Source organism: Thermobia domestica, chromosome 4, assembly GCF_964235325.1.
Source record: "Thermobia domestica chromosome 4, izTheDome1.hap1.1, whole genome shotgun sequence".
In the NCBI taxonomy this organism is placed as follows: Eukaryota; Metazoa; Arthropoda; class Insecta; order Zygentoma; family Lepismatidae; genus Thermobia; species Thermobia domestica.
In genome coordinates, this window is record NC_137457.1 from 322,927,062 (window position 1) to 322,944,668 (window position 17,607).

A 17,607-nucleotide genomic window follows, 5' to 3' on the forward strand; every position below is an offset into this window, starting at 1 on the left:
CATAAATATATATGTTCACAATATTTGCAAAATACTTTCTTATCTTTATAATTTTGCATGTTACATTACCACACACGACCTTTCCTCCTACCAATTTCTCGAAATTTCGTGCGTTAATTCACATGTAAAAGAAGTCCGAGTACCTCTTCAGAAATTCGAGTCAGAGAGAGGAGACAGACCGACGTCTATTACTAACGGTGCTTCAGGGTTTATTAATAGTGCTTCATCTCTATTTCTACATAAGTTTAATTAATTCTAAATTACTTTACAACATGGTTCCTTTTCATCATTTGTAAATTAGTACTTTGCTAATTTTGGCTATTGTTTAGCATTGGGGGCCAGCTTTTGCACCTACTTTTTTTGCGATATTCTATTCCGATGCGGTTGTTTTATGGTTTCATACGTTAAATTACATTACCAACATTAAATTCAAACGGCATTACAGAGCGAGCGTTAGCGAGTGATGGCGGGTTAGAGCCCCGCACGGCACGTTGTTGTATATCTTCGTTACCAACAATTCACTTTCTTTTCTCACATAAATCACTTGCACTTATCTTTACGGTTTGTACAAATCCCCTACTGCCCTAAAAAAGTGTGTTCGATACTTTCATAACTACTTGAACATCACTATCAACTCATTTCTTCCGTAAATCATCCTACTATTTGCTAGTTTTGGCCCCACAATATAAACAATTAGCTTACATTTTAGTGGAAATTCAAATGGAACTTAAGAAATCATATTATTAGTTATATAAAGTACAGTCAAAGAATGTTTACTTTATTATATTATTGTTTACTTCTAGGTTTTAAAGAATTTGTAGGTTGAAAATTTAAGTAATTAGTCAATGGTTCTTATACTTTGGAAGAAAAAAGTAGACAGTTCGAAATAAATTCCTTCCGGGAATTTATAGGTCAGGGGAAAAAACCGGGAATATTCCCATTTTTAAATTCCTTCCCACCGGGAATATTCCCACTGCCCATCACTATATAGGACCGTAATATAGATCACTATAACTTTGGGTGGTCCACCTCGTTCACTTTTATAGGTAAAAAATTGCCAAATTTTAGTACAACCACGTGTTTGTTTTTGGCCCAATTTATCTCCTTTGATAAGGTCCTATTACGTTATATGGTTATATGGTCATGTATATTAGTCCATTCCCTATCGTAAGACATAGGTATATTGATGCACCCATTTAAGTTTTTGGGAGGGGCACCTTGGCCCACCCCTTTAATTTTAGAAATTGCACAATTTAAACATTTAGTATTATAGTATAGAAATCTAATATAGATCACTATAAATTTGGGTGGTCAACCTCGTTCCCTTTAGGGATACAAAATTGCAAAAATATAAACATAAGCAATACGTTGTACCACGTGTTTGATTTTTGGCCCAATTTATCCCCTTGGATGAGATCCTATTACCTTATATAGTTCCATGGTCATGTATAGGGGCCCATTCCTTATCATAAGACATGGGTATATTGATGCACCCATTTAAATTTTTGGGAGGGGTACTTTGGCCCACCCCTTTAATTTTGGAAATTGCCCAATTTGAACATTTTGTATTATACTATAGAACCCTAATATAGATCACTATAAATTTGGGTGGTCCACCTCGTTCCCTTTAGAGATACAAAATTGCAAAAAATATAAATGTAAGCAATGCGTTGTATCACGTGTTTGGTTTTTGGCCCAATTTATCCCCTTCGATGAGGTCCTATTACCTTATATGGTTATATGATCATGTATAGGGGTCCATTCCCTATCATAAAACATAGGTACATTGATGCACTCCTCTAAATTTTTGAGAGGGGTATCATGGCCAACCCCTTAAATTTTAGAAATTTTCCAATTTATGCATTCCGTATCATAGTACTTGACCTCAACATGTATCATTGCCAAAATATAAACATAAGCAATATGTTGTACCACGTGTTTGGTTTTGGCCCAATTTATCCCCTTTGATGCAGTCTTATTACCGTATATGGTTATATGGTCATGTATATGGATTAATTTTCTATCATAAGACATGGGTACATTGATGCACACTTTAAAATTTGGGAGGGGTATCTTAGCTCATCCACTCAGTTTTAGAAATTGTTTAGTATAAGCATTGGTATCGTAGTACAGGACTTCAATATGTACCACTATAAATTTGGATGGTCCACCTCGTTCCCTTTCATGTGTAAAGAACTACCAGAAATCAAATTTCGGAGGTTATTGACCTCCCTTTGATAAGGATTTGGCACGTTATATGGGTATGTACAGAGGTTTGTTACATTTATATGTTTATGTTTAATTTTAAATTAAGGAATTATCAAATAACAAAATTCGGTAAACGTTTTCTAGGATCGATTGTAAATGTTGGTGTCCCTCTTATGGCCAACTATTTAAATTTTAAAGGTTATTGACCTATTTTATCTTTTTGATACGGTTTTTATATTGAATGAGTACAGCATTTCATAAGGCACGGGTGTATTTATGTACCAATCTTAAATTTTGGGAGGGGTACATTTCTTATTGTTAAATTAGTAATTGGTAATTATTCTTAGAATTGGGTGGTATCTCTTTCTTTGGGTAAATCATTGTCAAATATGAGTATGGTCACGTGATCTGTTATTGACCTGTGATGCGATTAGGTGTCCAGGGCATTGGTACATTTAAACTTTGTATGATAATTTGAGAATTGTCAAAATGAAATTACGGTTTGGTTTTGATTATGCCAGCCAAATATAAACGTAAGCAACACGATGTACCACGTAATTGAATAGTGCACAGGGATACTTTTCCTTTTCAAAATTCGTGGAAGTTATCAAATAACACGTTTTTACACAACACTTGGTTCTGCTAAGATAAACAATTTACCTAATTGAGACCTAACTATAACATGTAATTATATGATTAATTCTAAGACTTAAGTATATCGAGAGATGTACGTAGGACCATTCTTTAAATTTGGGAATAAACAAAATTTTAGCATGAAGCGCGAAAGTTGAAACAATACTTTGAATTTTAGTTAACCTCATAGTCTAAGATCTTTGGTGGTGGTTGAATTAACCTTGAGTTTTCAGAAATCTGATAGGCAACTTATTGAATCTTATGACCTATCGACGAAAGGCAATACATGCTACAACACTTTGAAATTTAATCACAAAGTGATGTAATCTGACACTGGCAAAGTTATTGTTGATGCAATTTTATTGGCTGATCACTATCTTTCATGCAATCTGATTGGTTGATCATTATCTTTCGTGCTATCTGATTGGCTGATGATTATCAAATCTTTGCTGCATTTAGTTTTAAGTTTTGTTTAACGTTTAAAAATCTTGGTTTGAACACTTTTGTTGAACATTTTGTACTCGCTGATAAATATAATCAAAAGCGCTTATTTGTTAATCGAATAGTTAAAAACCGTATAATGTTTGACGGTTAACCGTGAAAAATGACATTATTTTAGTTGAAATTTTTTGTTTGAATTTTTTTTTTCGTTTGAAACTTTGTTTGAAAATTTTTGTTTCAAACACCAAAACGGTCAAAAACCAAACACGTGGTACAACGTATTGCTTACGTTTATATTTTGGCAATTTTGTACCCCTAAAGGGAACGAGGTGGACCACCCAAATTTATATTCCTATACTATAATACCAAATGTTTAAAATGGGCAATTTACAAAATTTAAAATGTGGGCCAATGTACCCCTCCCAAATTTTTAAAGAGGTTCACCAATATACCCATATCTTATGAAAGGGAATGGATCCCTGTATACGCCGATATAACTATATAAGGTAATAACACCTCATCAAAGGGATAAATTAGGTCAAAAACCCCGGAATTAAATTTTTGGCTATTTTTTACCCATCAAAGGGAACGAGGTGAACCCCTAGTACCAATAAAGTTACATACCCTGCCTCTAGGCTATCATACCCAATTTTTAAATTTGGCCATTTTCATAATTTAAGAGGGGTGGTCCTAGGTACCCCTACTTAGGACCTTCTTGGTCATGTGGTTAGTTCGGGTAATTTATATCTTAAATAATATTGACGGTTTAGTTAAAATCATAATCTCAAAATATTTTAGCCAAAATTTTTCGGAGTGCAAAGAGGGAAAATTTTCACGGTTAACCGTCAAACCTTATCCGGTTTATAACTATTCGATTAATACACAAACGGTTTCTAACTATTCGATTAACACATAAGCGGTTTTTAACTATTCGATTAACAAATAAACGGTTTTTAACTATTCGATTAAATTTTGAGCCTTCACTAATTTCCAGTTATTGCAAAAGTTCAAGTGAAAATTTGAAACTAAAATTTCTAGAACTCAAAAGTTTGACATCAAAAATATTGAAACTGGAAATTTTTCGAATTAGAATCATCAAACTAAACTTTTCGAACAAAAAACCTTGAAATAATTTTTCTCGAATCTGAATTTTCAAATCAAAGAAAAAATTGAAACTGAAATTTTCAAATTAAAAGTTTTCGAAACAAATTATGGAAAACTAAAAATTTTTGAACAAGAAGATGAAATAAAAATTTTCGATTTCAAATTTTTCAAATCAAACTGAAATTTTCGAAATAGAAATGTAAACTAAAATTTTCGAAACATGAAATCAAAATTTTCGAACCAAAAGAAGTTGAAACCAAATTTTAGAACTAGAAAGTTAAAACTAAAAATTTCGAAACATAAAATCCAAATTTTTCGAACCAAAAGAAGTTGAACCAAATTTTAGAACTAGAAAGTTGAAACTAAAATTTTCGAACTAAAATGAAATGAAAATTTTTAAGACGAAAAATTTAAACTTACATTTTCAATTAAAAATTTCAACCTGTACCAAACTAAAAATTTTATAACTTGAAATTTTCAAATCAAAATTTTATAACTAGAAAGTTGAAACTAAAATTTTTGAGAAATGTAATGAATATTTACAAACGAAAAAAAAACTGAAATTTTCGAATAAGTTTCGACTTGTCAAACTAAAAATTTTATAGCGAAATTTGAAATCAAATTTTTGAACCTAGAATTTGAAACCAAAATTTTCGAACTGAAAGTTTAAAGTTTCGAAAAAGAATATTTCGAAATTTTCATACAAACTTTTTGAAAAAAAGTAATTAGAGGTTTGAATGTGATCACTTAATCAGATTACACCTTAGAAATAAACGGTTTTCAACAAATGAACGTTTTCGTCTACATTTGTAATCTTAAAACTCAAAGAGTAAAATTAATGAATGGATTTCAAGGTCAAACTAGAAGTTAGAGGTATAGATTAACCAATTTTCGGTAAAGGTTACTTTTCATCAGTTACTACTCTATATTCAAGTATTATAGCCATAAAAGTTTACCATTTCAGATGACGAGAAAACTCCATAAAGTTTTTTTAAAAAATGGCAATGATCTGTTTGGTCCTAACTCATTTCATAAGGCGTAACCATAGCCGTTTACTGATTTTAAAATTTTAATTGTCTTGAAGAAATATTCGGGACTAAGTTTTGAGACGATGAACCGTTTGGTAAGCCATAGCCGAATCGAGACATTGATATTGCTTGAAATGAAGTTTAATCAAGTTTTATCTCATCAGCAGCCCTAACTTACGAACTGTAAGCTTTTGTTTGTTTCAGATCAACGTCGACGTGACGGCCAGCCATAACCGGAACTTTTTTCCTATCATCATGAAAGCACGCAAAGCTTCTTAGAACGGTCATAGGCGTTACGCTACGTGAACCGTGAAACATTTCCCTCTTTGCACTCACTGAAAAATTTTGGCTAAAATATTTTGAGATGATAATTTTAACTAAACCGTCAATTTTATTTAAGATGTAAATTACACGAACTAACAACATGACCAAGAAGGTAACCTTAAAGCATCGTGGTTCTCTCTTATCAAAAAGCTTAAGAGCAGTGCATTAAGGTACGCATTTCCTCACTATATGTAAATAGAGTGACAGCAAACTCTACTTTGAAGAGCTCACACAACGTCTATGTAGAGCATAAATCCTAAACAGCACAAGAATTTAAGTTAATATCAAAGTCATATAAGCTGTCATCGAGAATCAAACTTCTGACCTTCGGATACTAAATCTAGACAGTGCATGCCTATAACGCAATAAAGAGAATACATTGTTAGAAACCTTCCCAAATTATATCTTTAGCAATTTTAGGTGATCAAATACTAAAATTAGATCTGGAGACCATGACCTTAGTTCTGCCAAATTAACCCACAATCATGATTTTTTTGTGTTCGTTCATGCACCCATGCCCTATAAAATCCTATACTCATGACGTCATTATTATTTATTCACGAACGGAAACGAAAGGTAGTAACTAAGTTCAGCTCATCACTTCCCTCTTTTACCTTCTCTAGGAATGAATCTATTCTTTCAAAGTAAACCATTACACATAAATGTTCTTGTTTTGTCATAAGAAATAACTCCTCAATGTTATCTCGTTACATAAGTATGATTAATCGTTATTACAATGAACCTATCAGATTTAAGCGAAAAGTAAATGTGACGTCATTTATTTTAATCTACAGACGAAAACGAGAGGTACTAACTAGGTCCAAAATAACCTCATCTCATCCCTTTTCTCCTTCTCAAAGAATAAATATATCTTTCCAAAGTAAACCATTACACACTATTTGACGATTAAACACCGTACTTGTTCGAACAAACAATGCCAACGATATTGTGACAACGAATACGTAAGCATATGTAACACGATATAGTTGACATTTCCTTTTCAACATATGATTATAAGTCAATATTGCAATGAAACTATTATATGAGTGAAAAAAAAAAGAAAAGAAAAAAGTTAGCTCAATGGTTTTAAAAAAGAATATATCAAAAAGGTTTTTTTTTTACATTAATTTCTAGTGATAAAATGTACTTAAGTTAGATAACAAAAGAATTTTGGAATAAACAGTCACACTTATTGTGGACTAATGATGTTCTCCGGCAGTCACGTAGCGTAAGAAGTAATTAAGTGAACAAACAAGGCTGTTACGGAGAACCTCAGGGTTTGGCTGACGAAATTAATAGAATATAAAAAGGTAAGGGAGAGGTCCAAAGGATCATCTCGGAACAACCAACGGATCTCTCAGCAACCAACCAGGATCTGCAATAACATGGGTGGTTCACCAGCATACTTAATGTAAGTTGTATTTTTCATTTTCATAACTTGCTGTCATTCATATAAGGCTCCAACTGGACGAATGGTCTCCTGCGAGAGATCATAATCTAAATTTGTAATTGTAACTTCTAATTCATGTAAAATAAAGTCTTGCTTGTTAAAAAAGGAAATTATTAATTAGTTAATTGCCATCTGACAGGCAAGAGATCACTAACTACCGCATTATTTTAACATGGCTCCCAGACGAAAGTAAACAGCTGGGGCCCTATATTAAATGACAGCAGTTTTCTTTATACCAGACTTATTTTTTTTCTTATCTACCTTTTGGACGTTTTTTCAATAGTGGTATAGTTTTTCCAGTGCATTTGCTATATTTTTTTCCTTTTTTTTAGTTTTTAGTTCCCCAATATATTTTTGAGTGTATTCTAGTTCCCTATAATGCCAATTACACGTAGTCTTGCGCAAACTATGGACATAAACGGTCACGTAGTAGCCCCGCAGTCTTTGACGACTCTTCCTGCTACTTCCTTTAACCTGCACGCTAACAGCACGACACCCCATTCTATAACCTCAGAACCTGTAGTTCATACTCATTCCCATACAGTTTCCCAACCTTCAGCCTCTGTCACGTTAGGCTCAGCATCCGTTTCGGTTAACCCCAACTCTCTTACAATATTTGCGGGCACACCTTTAGAGAGGGCAGACTTGTTTATCACTAATTTCGAACGCACAGCGAAAATATCTGGTTGGTCTGAAGATAGGATGAAAAATATTTTTTCGTTGTGCCTAGCAGATGTACCCTTGTACTGGTACCAAACCACTGCCGGGTTGGACGCTTTGTCCTGGACAGAACTTAAAGACAAATTTTTAAAACAAATCAAGAGACAAACTACATATTCTCTCTTTTGCACTGACTCACTATAACACTACTGAAAAATGATAATTATTTCAAATAGATACAATCTGGTATAAGGAATAATATGAAAAATACAACATTCCCTTTTCACCTCAACCATATCCCAACATCCCTTTACCACCCTTCAACAAGCAAGGCACAGCAAGGAACCAGGAACCTGCACCGCCGGAGTTCCAGTCCACTTGGAGCCACAAGGAAATCACCCTCGTCCGGATGCGTCAACCCTCCTGGAGCCCCCAGAAGTACACCATGAAACCATGCCTGTGTTCACCAGTCCAATTGGAGCCAGAAGGAAATCTTCCTTGCCTGGGTTCGTCAGCGTCAGCCCAACAGGAACCAAGAACCTCCACCGCCGAAGTTCCAGTCCAATAGGAGCCACAAGGAACTCTTCCTTGCCTGGGTTCGTCAACCCAACTGGAGCCACCAGGAAATCTCCCTTGCCTGGATTCGTCAGCCCAACTGGAGCCACCAGCAGCAAGCCATGCCCGTGTTCAACCTTGGAGGAACCAGAATTGTCGACGCTGCCTGCGCTCCCTGTCTGTTTGAGGCCACGGGAACTCTCCCAGGCCTGAGTCATCAAGATTGTGACAGTGTGGACTCTACCTCGTAACATTACTTGTCCCTCACCGCCACACCTACAACCCTAATTTTGTGTGTATCTTCGACTTGAAAAAAGACTTAAAGAACAGAAGCCATGAGCGGCGGCCATGGATGACACCCAATTGCCCTGCGGCTCATCAAAGCGCAAAGGTCCCCAACAAGGACTCTACGTCTCAATGTGTTCCGGATCCATGAACACTAGAAGATGTGAACTGTTTTATTTATGTATAAGTGTGTGCAGGCCAATAGACTACTAGTTAGTGTCAGTGTTTATAAACATAGTGTGGACAGAACTATGAGTGAAAGAAAAAAAGAAGTGACACACACTACGGTGATGTTCAAGAACAGTTCCTCATAAGTGGGGGACTGCAATGAAACTATTATATGAGTGAAAAAAAAAGAAAAGAAAAAAGTTAGCTCAATGGTTTTAAAAAAGAATATATCAAAAAGGTTTTTTTTGACATTAATTTCTAGTGATAAAATGTACTTAAGTTAGATAACAAAAGAATTTTGGAATAAACAGTCACACTTATTGTGGACTAATGAGGTTCTCCGGCAGTCACGTAGCGTAAGAAGTAATTAAGTGAACAAACAAGGCTGTTACGGAGAACCTCAGGGTTTGGCTGACGAAATTAATAGAATATAAAAAGGTAAGGGAGAGGTCCAAAGGATCATCTCGGAACAACCAACGGATCTCTCAGCAACCAACCAGGATCTGCAATAACATGGGTGGTTCACCAGCATACTTAATGTAAGTTGTATTTTTCATTTTCATAACTTGCTGTCATTCATATAAGGCTCCAACTGGACGAATGGTCTCCTGCGAGAGATCATAATCTAAATTTGTAATTGTAACTTCTAATTCATGTAAAATAAAGTCTTGCTTGTTAAAAAAGGAAATTATTAATTAGTTAATTGTCATCTGACAGGCAAGAGATCACTAACTACCGCATTATTTTAACAATATAGAAAGAAGCTTTTTAAATCTTTCCAATAGTTTTATTTAATCCACAAACGAATACAATATAAATTATTGTTTTTAACTAAGTCCGGGATCGCCCTCCCCCCTCTTCATCCGTCTCAAATAAATGTATGCTTACCAGGGCACACTTTTTGACAATTGAATATCGTGGTTCCAGTCCTATAAGTTCCATGAATAAAACTAAACCTTAACCAAAAGTGAAGTATTCCTTCCAAAGTTTTCGAGTTGAGTTGAGTTGATTTTAAGTTTAACGTCCCGTTCTGTAGCAAAAATAGAACCTACTAATTAACGTGAAATCCGAACCGCATGAACTCCTTCCGGAAATCGAACCCTGGTCTCCTACGTTAAAGGCGTATACGCTAACCGGTTAACCACGGAAGAATTCAAAAGTTTTCGAGTTTCATATTAATACTAATACCAATTTACACTATTACTGGGGATCTACTAATTCATAATGTAATAGATCATCCAGAAAGAGATCAAACCTTGTTTTAGTAATTTTATACCCATAAAGGGGAACGAAAAAGCCATCATAACCTCCAAGCTAAAAATCCCAGTTCAGTGACGTCAAACGAACACATTAGCTTGAACCAAATACCTCTAATTCATTCACGCCAGTAGGGTCGCGGTGGCTCAGTAGTAGAGCGTTCACCTCTGCTGTATGGGGTCTCTGGTTCAAACCCCACGAAAGTACTTTTGTGGTGGGCAACATTATGCTCGGGATACTCCAATTTTCTCCCACACTTTCATTCCACCAATTCATTCATTTCTCACATCACCGTCTTCTTTAGCCTAACCGGCATAACCATGGGGCGTAAAACTAAAGATTTCCTTTGCACCAGTGTTAGTCCAATTATATTCCATCTCTTCAAAGAGATAACAATCTCTTAGCCATAAAAGGAAACGCAAATAAAAAGCATTCATAAACCTGTACTAATTCATAACGTAATAAATCATCAAGAATATGCTTTTAATAATTTTAAAGAATCATCATAACCTCTAAGAAAAACCCCAATTCAATGACGTCATAACCGGGCCAAGGTACCTCTGAGTCATTCGCACCAGCGTGCATTGTCCCTGAGTAAGCATAAGCAAAATTTCAATAGGTAACGCAATCCCGGGCCAAAGCATCCCTAACTCATTCGTATTAACGTTATGTTCCATGAGATCCCAAATTGGATAATCAAGAGTTCGATAGGGTGGGGCCAATACTACTGTCATGCATCACTTAGAATGAAGCCCACAACAATTAACTAAGTAAGAAAGGATACGTAGAAATTATTATTTATTCATTCTTTTGCAAACGCCATGAATTATGTTGCCTGTGGTTGTGCGTTTCTCTCTCTCTGCTCCTGCAGCGACGTCATGTCACCAGCCAACCACCATCTCGTTTCTCAAATAGCCCAACCTTACTACTCTATTAACCTTGGTTGGTATCATTCGTTTGTTTAAATTGTATATATATATATATATATATATATATATATATATATATATATATATATATATATATATATATATATATATATATATATATATATATGAATTCTCATGTTCATAATGAAATGCAAAAACATGAGAACAACAGAAAGCTGTATTTTTTTACTGTTACCGCCGATAACAGCGCTAATAAGCACCAAAAGCGTCAGTATGGAACATAATCGCATAGTATACTATCTGTTTCGCGTTGTAGAGCCCCTTCGTGACTAGACAATTAGCGTATGCGCCTTTTGAGTGGAACACACGAGTTCGATACACGGCGGGAGGTAATATGTTCGGATGCCACATTAATAAGTAGTCCATGTCTCACGTAGCCTTGCTGCTGAACGGGATGTTAAACTCAAAATCAACTCATTTTTTGCAATGTATTTCGATTTAAATCTTTCCAATTAGTGAGACGGAAGAAGTCTCTAGGAAAATAGGTTGTCAGCTCATACTGATAGAGAGTTGCTTATTGGAGATCACTAACAATTCTCTAGGTCTCAAAATACAGATATTTTATTATAAATTTTGGTTTGTGATGGTCAGTCTAGCGTGCAGTTTTACTACACGTATCCACGGTATAAGTAGTAGTATCGTAGTATTGAAGTAGTAGTAGCAGTACTACCGGGTTAGAAGCCCAGTAGGATTCGTTGGTTCTGTTCTCGACATGCAATGGCCAAATCAAAGACTTTTTCAAGTTGTCCGCACATTTTATGACCTGTGAATGCGTATAGTAAAACTGCTCCTTTGTGTAGTTTTGTGCTACCTGAATTTCATTATTATTTTTTCCATAAAATTATTGGGATGTGAACATTTTCTGAAAGTCGGGAAATTCCATTATTTTTTTTTTTTTTTTAAATTAACTTCAGACTATATAACTGGCAACAGTGGTAAGACTTGATAACGTCATTGAAAACAGTGTAAACTGGTGAGCTTAATATTCATTCTTTGCATTTGTATCACAGAAAGGGAAGTAGTAAAACCTTTCCTTATAGACTTTTCCATTACATAGTTTTAACACTTTAGTATGAAATTCACTTTTATTAATTTGTTATATCCTTAATACATTTAAGAACTGCCCAATACTATTTCTTGCCAGCGGCATTAAAATGGTGAAGAAAATCGATTCTCACTTTCATGCAGTGTTTCATCCACAAATATAGAAAATTGAAATTTTTCGAAACTTGTAATTTTTCTTCTTTTTCTTTCTTTCTTTCCTTTTTTTTAAAAAAAAAATTATAACATGCAGATAACGAATTTAATCTCCTCCGCCTTGATCCTTAGGTTCTCACACGAAATCCAGGAGACTGCATAAAAATATAATTTTAACATCATTTTCACGAGACAAGTTTAAAGTTATACTTCCGTTTTTTTATAAAAATTAGAAAAATTTATAGAAAAAAATTAGGTAAGAATTCATTATTTGGAGTTCTTATGTGATGTTCAGGTGCGTAAGCTTGGCAGTTATGTATAGTACGAGAAAAGATATGTAAATGAAAGGAATTCTTTAAGTTTTACATCCCACGAATATGCCAGTTAGGCTAAAGGAGACTGTGATGATGAGAGATGAATGAAATGATGGATACTGATGGGCAATGGGAATATTCCCGGTGGGAAGGAATTTAAAAAATGGGAATATTCCCGGGTTTTTTCCCTGGCCTACAAATTCCCGGGAAGGAATTTATTTCCATTTCTTTACTTTCTCTTCCAAATTATAAGAACCATATGACTAATTACTTTATTTTAATATATTATGATTTACTTCTAGGTTTTAAAGAATTTGGAGGTTAAAAAATTTAAAATTATTTGACGGTACTTTATATAACTAATAATATGATTTTTAAGTTCCATTTCCATTTGCATTAAAAAGTGGTAATTGTTTAGTATTGTGGGGCCAAAACTAGCAAAAACTAGGATGATTTACGGAAGAAATGAGTTGATAGTGATGTTCAAGTAGTGAAGAAAGTATCCAACATATTTTTTTTAAGGCAGTAGGGGATTTATACAAAACGGAAAGGTAAGTGGAAGTGATTTATGTGAGAAAAGAAAGTGAATTGTTGGTAACGAAGATAGAAAGCAACGTGCCATGCGGGGCTCTAACCCGCCTTCATTCGCTAACGCTCGCTCTGCAATGCTGTCTAAATTTAATGTTGGTAACGTAATTTAACGTATGAAACCATAGAACAACGACATCGGAATAGAACATCGCAAAAAAGTAGGTGCAAAAGCTGGCCCCCAGTGCTAAAGAAGAGCCAAAATTAGCAAAGTACTAATTTCCAAATGATGAAAAGAACCATTTTGTAAAGTAATTTAGAATTATGTAAACATAGAGATGAAGTACTATTAATAAAGCCTGAACCAACATTAGTAACAGACATCGGTCTGTCTCCTCTCTCTGACTCTAATTTTTGAAGAGGTACTCGGACATCTTTTACATGTGAATTAACGTATGGAATTTCGAGAAATAGGTAGAATGAGAGGTCGTGTATGGCAATGTTACGTGCTAAAATATAAAGATAAGTAAGTATCATGCAAATTTTGTGAACATAAATATGTATTCGCAAATGTTGTTAAATTGATGAGACATGTATCTTCTAGCACTTACCCAATCTAATTGGTTTATAACATTTATAAATTTAATGTGTTTATAATATCAGTAATTGAGTCATGTTGAGCAAATCCACTTACATATAAACTATTACTACATAATTTACTATATAATTTTTTCACACATTTTTAATTGATAGAACATATTGAAAATAAATATACATTTATGCATACTCTCTAAATATAATAAAGTGTTAATAAAGTAAAATAGTACCGTTCAGAATATACATTTTAAAGAATCCTCTGTGGGCAACAGTAATAATATGCTGTGATATAAAAGTTAATTCAACTTTGAAATCATAATATAGTAATAGAATGCAATTTTCTTTCTGATTGAACATAAATTCCCGGATAAATTCCCATTTTGGGAATATTCCCGAAAAAATATCTTCCCGGGAATTTACCCATCACTAATGATGGAATGAAGAAAGTGGGAGGAAACGGGAGAACCACGAGAAAACCCTCGATTACGGTGTTTGTCCAACACAAATTTCACACGGCGGAAAAAAGTATGTGGAAGTGGATACTATTTGCAAGATGCGGAAAGTTCGACGAATCAGCAGTATGCTCATTTCATGTCTATTACAGACCACAAGGAACCCCTGCGGGACTTATAACCCGTTCCTATGATGGGTAAATTCCCAGGAAGATATTTTACGGGAAGACTCCCAAAAATGGGAATTTTCCGGGAATTTTTGTACATTCACAGAGAAAATGGTACTCTATTACTATATTATAATTTCAAAATTAAATTCGTGTTTATTTCACAGTATATTATTACTGTTGTCCCCAGGGGAGTCTTTAGAGTGTATATTCTGAACGATGTTATTTTATTAATATTTTATTATATTTAGAGTACGAAAAATGGATATTTATTTTCAACATGTTCTATGAAAGTAAATATCTTTCAAAAATGGTAAGTCCACATACTTTTAAACCTCTAAACAGTTTAAATTTACATGTTAGTGAATTTTCTAAACTTCTACTTCTAATATAAACATATATTAGATATTTAAATGTTATAACAATTTAGGTTGGGTAACTGCCAGAACACACATGTCCCACCATTTTGTCAACATTTGCGCATAAATATGAATGTTCACAATATTTGCGAGATATACTTTATAATTTTGCATAAAACATTGCCACACACGACTTTTCTTCCTGCCCATTTGTCGAAATTCCATGCGTTAATTCACACGTAAAAGAAGTTCGAGTACCTTTTCAGAAATTCGAGACAGAGAGAAGACAGACAGACGCCTATTACTAACGGCGGTTCAGCGTTTATTAATAGTACTTCGTTTCTATTTCTACATAATTCTACATTACTTTAAAAATGGTTCCTTTCCATCATTTGTAAATTAGTACTTTGCTACTTTTGGCGATCGTTTAGCTTTCTAGGTCAGATTTTACACCTACTTTCTTGAGATATTCAATTCCGATACGGTTGTTTTATGGTTTCATACGTTAATTAAGTTACCAACATTAAATTTAGGCAGCATTGCCGAGCAAGCGTCAGCGAGTGAAGGCGGGTTAGAACCCCGCAGTTCATGTTGTTTTCTATCTTCGTTACCAAATATTCACTTTCTTTTCTCACGTAAATCATTTTGACTTACCTTTGCGGTTTGTACAAATCTCCTATTACACTAAAAAAATGTGTTCGATACTTTCTTGACTAGTTGAACACCACTATCAACTAATTTCTTCCGTAAATCATCCTAGTTTTTGCTAGTTTTGGCCTCCCAATACTAAACAATTACTCTACTTTTTAGTGCAAATTGAAATGGAACTTAAAAAATCTCTTAAATTTTTTAAATTCAAATTCTTTCAAACCTAGAAGTAAGTCATAATATATTTAAAAAAGTACTTAGTAATATAGTTCTTATAATTTGGAAGATAAAGTAACGAAATAGAAATAAATTCCTTCCCGGGAGTTTATAGGCCAGGGGAAAAAACCCGGGAATATTCCGATTTTTTAAATTCCTTCCTATCGGGAATATTCCCACTGCTCATCACTACCCGTTCGTACTTATACTATTGATCCGTATAGTAAAACTGAAGGTTTTAATGTTTTTACTGCTCTTTGTAGGTATGTAACTGCGGAGGCAACTCTAAACTTAAGCTGTTCTAACGATAAATGACGTATTTTCAATAAATAGTTTTAACCTTTTTGCATATATTTTTATTCAAGTTGAATAAATGAGCAAAATTCAAACATTTTATTCATAACACGGGCGTCAATCCCACCAAGGACGTGTCTCTGTAATATTTTGTAAAATATTTTTCGTCCCACCGAATATTTCAATTATCTTTAGTGAACTTTGACCCAAAGAAACTTAACCATGTAGCAATTTGTTACATTCACAAAATAATGTTGGGCAAAGTGGATATGTAAAAGTAGCACAAAAGTTTGTTTCCAATTGTGAAAAAAGGCAGGCAGTTTTTGACCCTATGAAGGTGAAGGTTAATTATAGTCTAAAGTAACAAACTAACTTTTTTTGTTTAGATAGCAAGCAGCAAAGCGAGTTTACTTTAGCTTAAATTATATAAAAATAAAGTAATCCCACAAAAATTTTCAGCTATTCTTTTTAAACTGTACATTGTTGAGCCTTATTTACATTGCTGAGGTTCTAACCTAATACCTGTTTCCAAAACTACATTTTTTCTGAGTATTCACCTGTCCCTACATTTTATCATTATTTTGTGTTTGCCGTACACTTGCTATCATCTAAGTTTAACTGTGTATATCGATCTGGCTGTTCCAGGTGCTTCATCAGTTCCACATTAACTTTCAGTGTTTCGAATCACTGAACCATTTACTATATCTAATGTTTTTCTTACACAATGTTTTGTCGTGTGGCCAGTAAGTCCTCATCAACCTCGATACTTTCTCGTGGCTCAACTAACGCACTTCCTAACATACATTTTCGACTGAGCCGCACACCTAGAATATAAAGTAGTACCGGGAGTTGTTTTTTTTTCTTCATACTTTTAGTTGTGCTAACTTTGCTAACAATAATTTATTGTGTTTACTTTCTTTTATAATGGAGTATAGTATTTCCCTTTATATCGTGCTTTCTGTCAATTTTTTTAGGCACCTACATATTCTGCTGTTAAACTCTAGTTCTATTGTAGCTCAAACTAACATTCCTTTACACTATTGTACTTTACTCGTAAAATTTTCTGCTAGTGACGTAATATTCTTGGTCCGCAATAAATGGGAAACACTGTCTACAAATAACTAATGGCCGGTTAAGCTACCAATAGTCTATTGATTGTTTGAAAGCAAGAAGAATTCGATTCCGTAAAGGTAATTGAATAGTCTAGTATAAAAAAGAAACATTCTTTACGAAGATGACTACGAATGTCCCGATCATATTTCTTTCTTTAAAAAGCAAAAGATTCCCTTTCGTGAATCTTATTGTACTGTTAGGTTCAATGAAAGCATCAGGACGCACTGTTTTTAATACTGACTGGCTAAGATCATGTCTGACGAGTGCTTTATTTAGTACATTAATCCTTAAAGATAATATTCTGTCACTATTTCACTTTGTCTACTCTGTGATAATAAATACTGTCTTCCCTCGTGAATAGTGGTGGAGTACACCTTTGCCGCAAGATATATGTCTCCATGTTTTATATACTTAGAGAATTAAAAAATAATAGTTTTTGTTATTCCGTCTCGAAGATGTACCAATTGTCTTAATAATCTTGTTGATGTTTCTAAATGCTAAACATAGCTGAAAATATAAAAATATAAGGAGGAAACTGATTTAAGATATTCTCTTTGCTTTTCTTCCTTATTAAGAGCGGCATTTCTTCAACTATGTAGCATATGTAAAGGAAATAATTAATGTATTAGTATATACATATAGAGTGACTGGTACTCCGG

The 17,607-nt window shown here is 34.1% G+C and overlaps 1 protein-coding gene across 9 annotated transcripts in view; it reads left to right on the forward strand.

Annotated features, from left to right (window-relative positions):
* Window positions 1–11,998: 11,998 nt before the first annotated feature.
* LOC145684401 (putative gustatory receptor 28b) overlaps window positions 11,999–17,607 on the forward strand; it is a 50,927-nt gene continuing 45,318 nt past the window's right edge. For 4 of the 9 annotated variants that reach the window (XR_014131298.1, XR_014131297.1, XM_081756697.1 and 1 more), the window contains exon 1: window positions 11,999–12,036. The gene's annotated coding sequence lies outside the window, so the exon portion shown is untranslated. The other 5 variants (XM_081756695.1, XM_081756692.1, XM_081756694.1 and 2 more) reach the window with 5 other exon arrangements.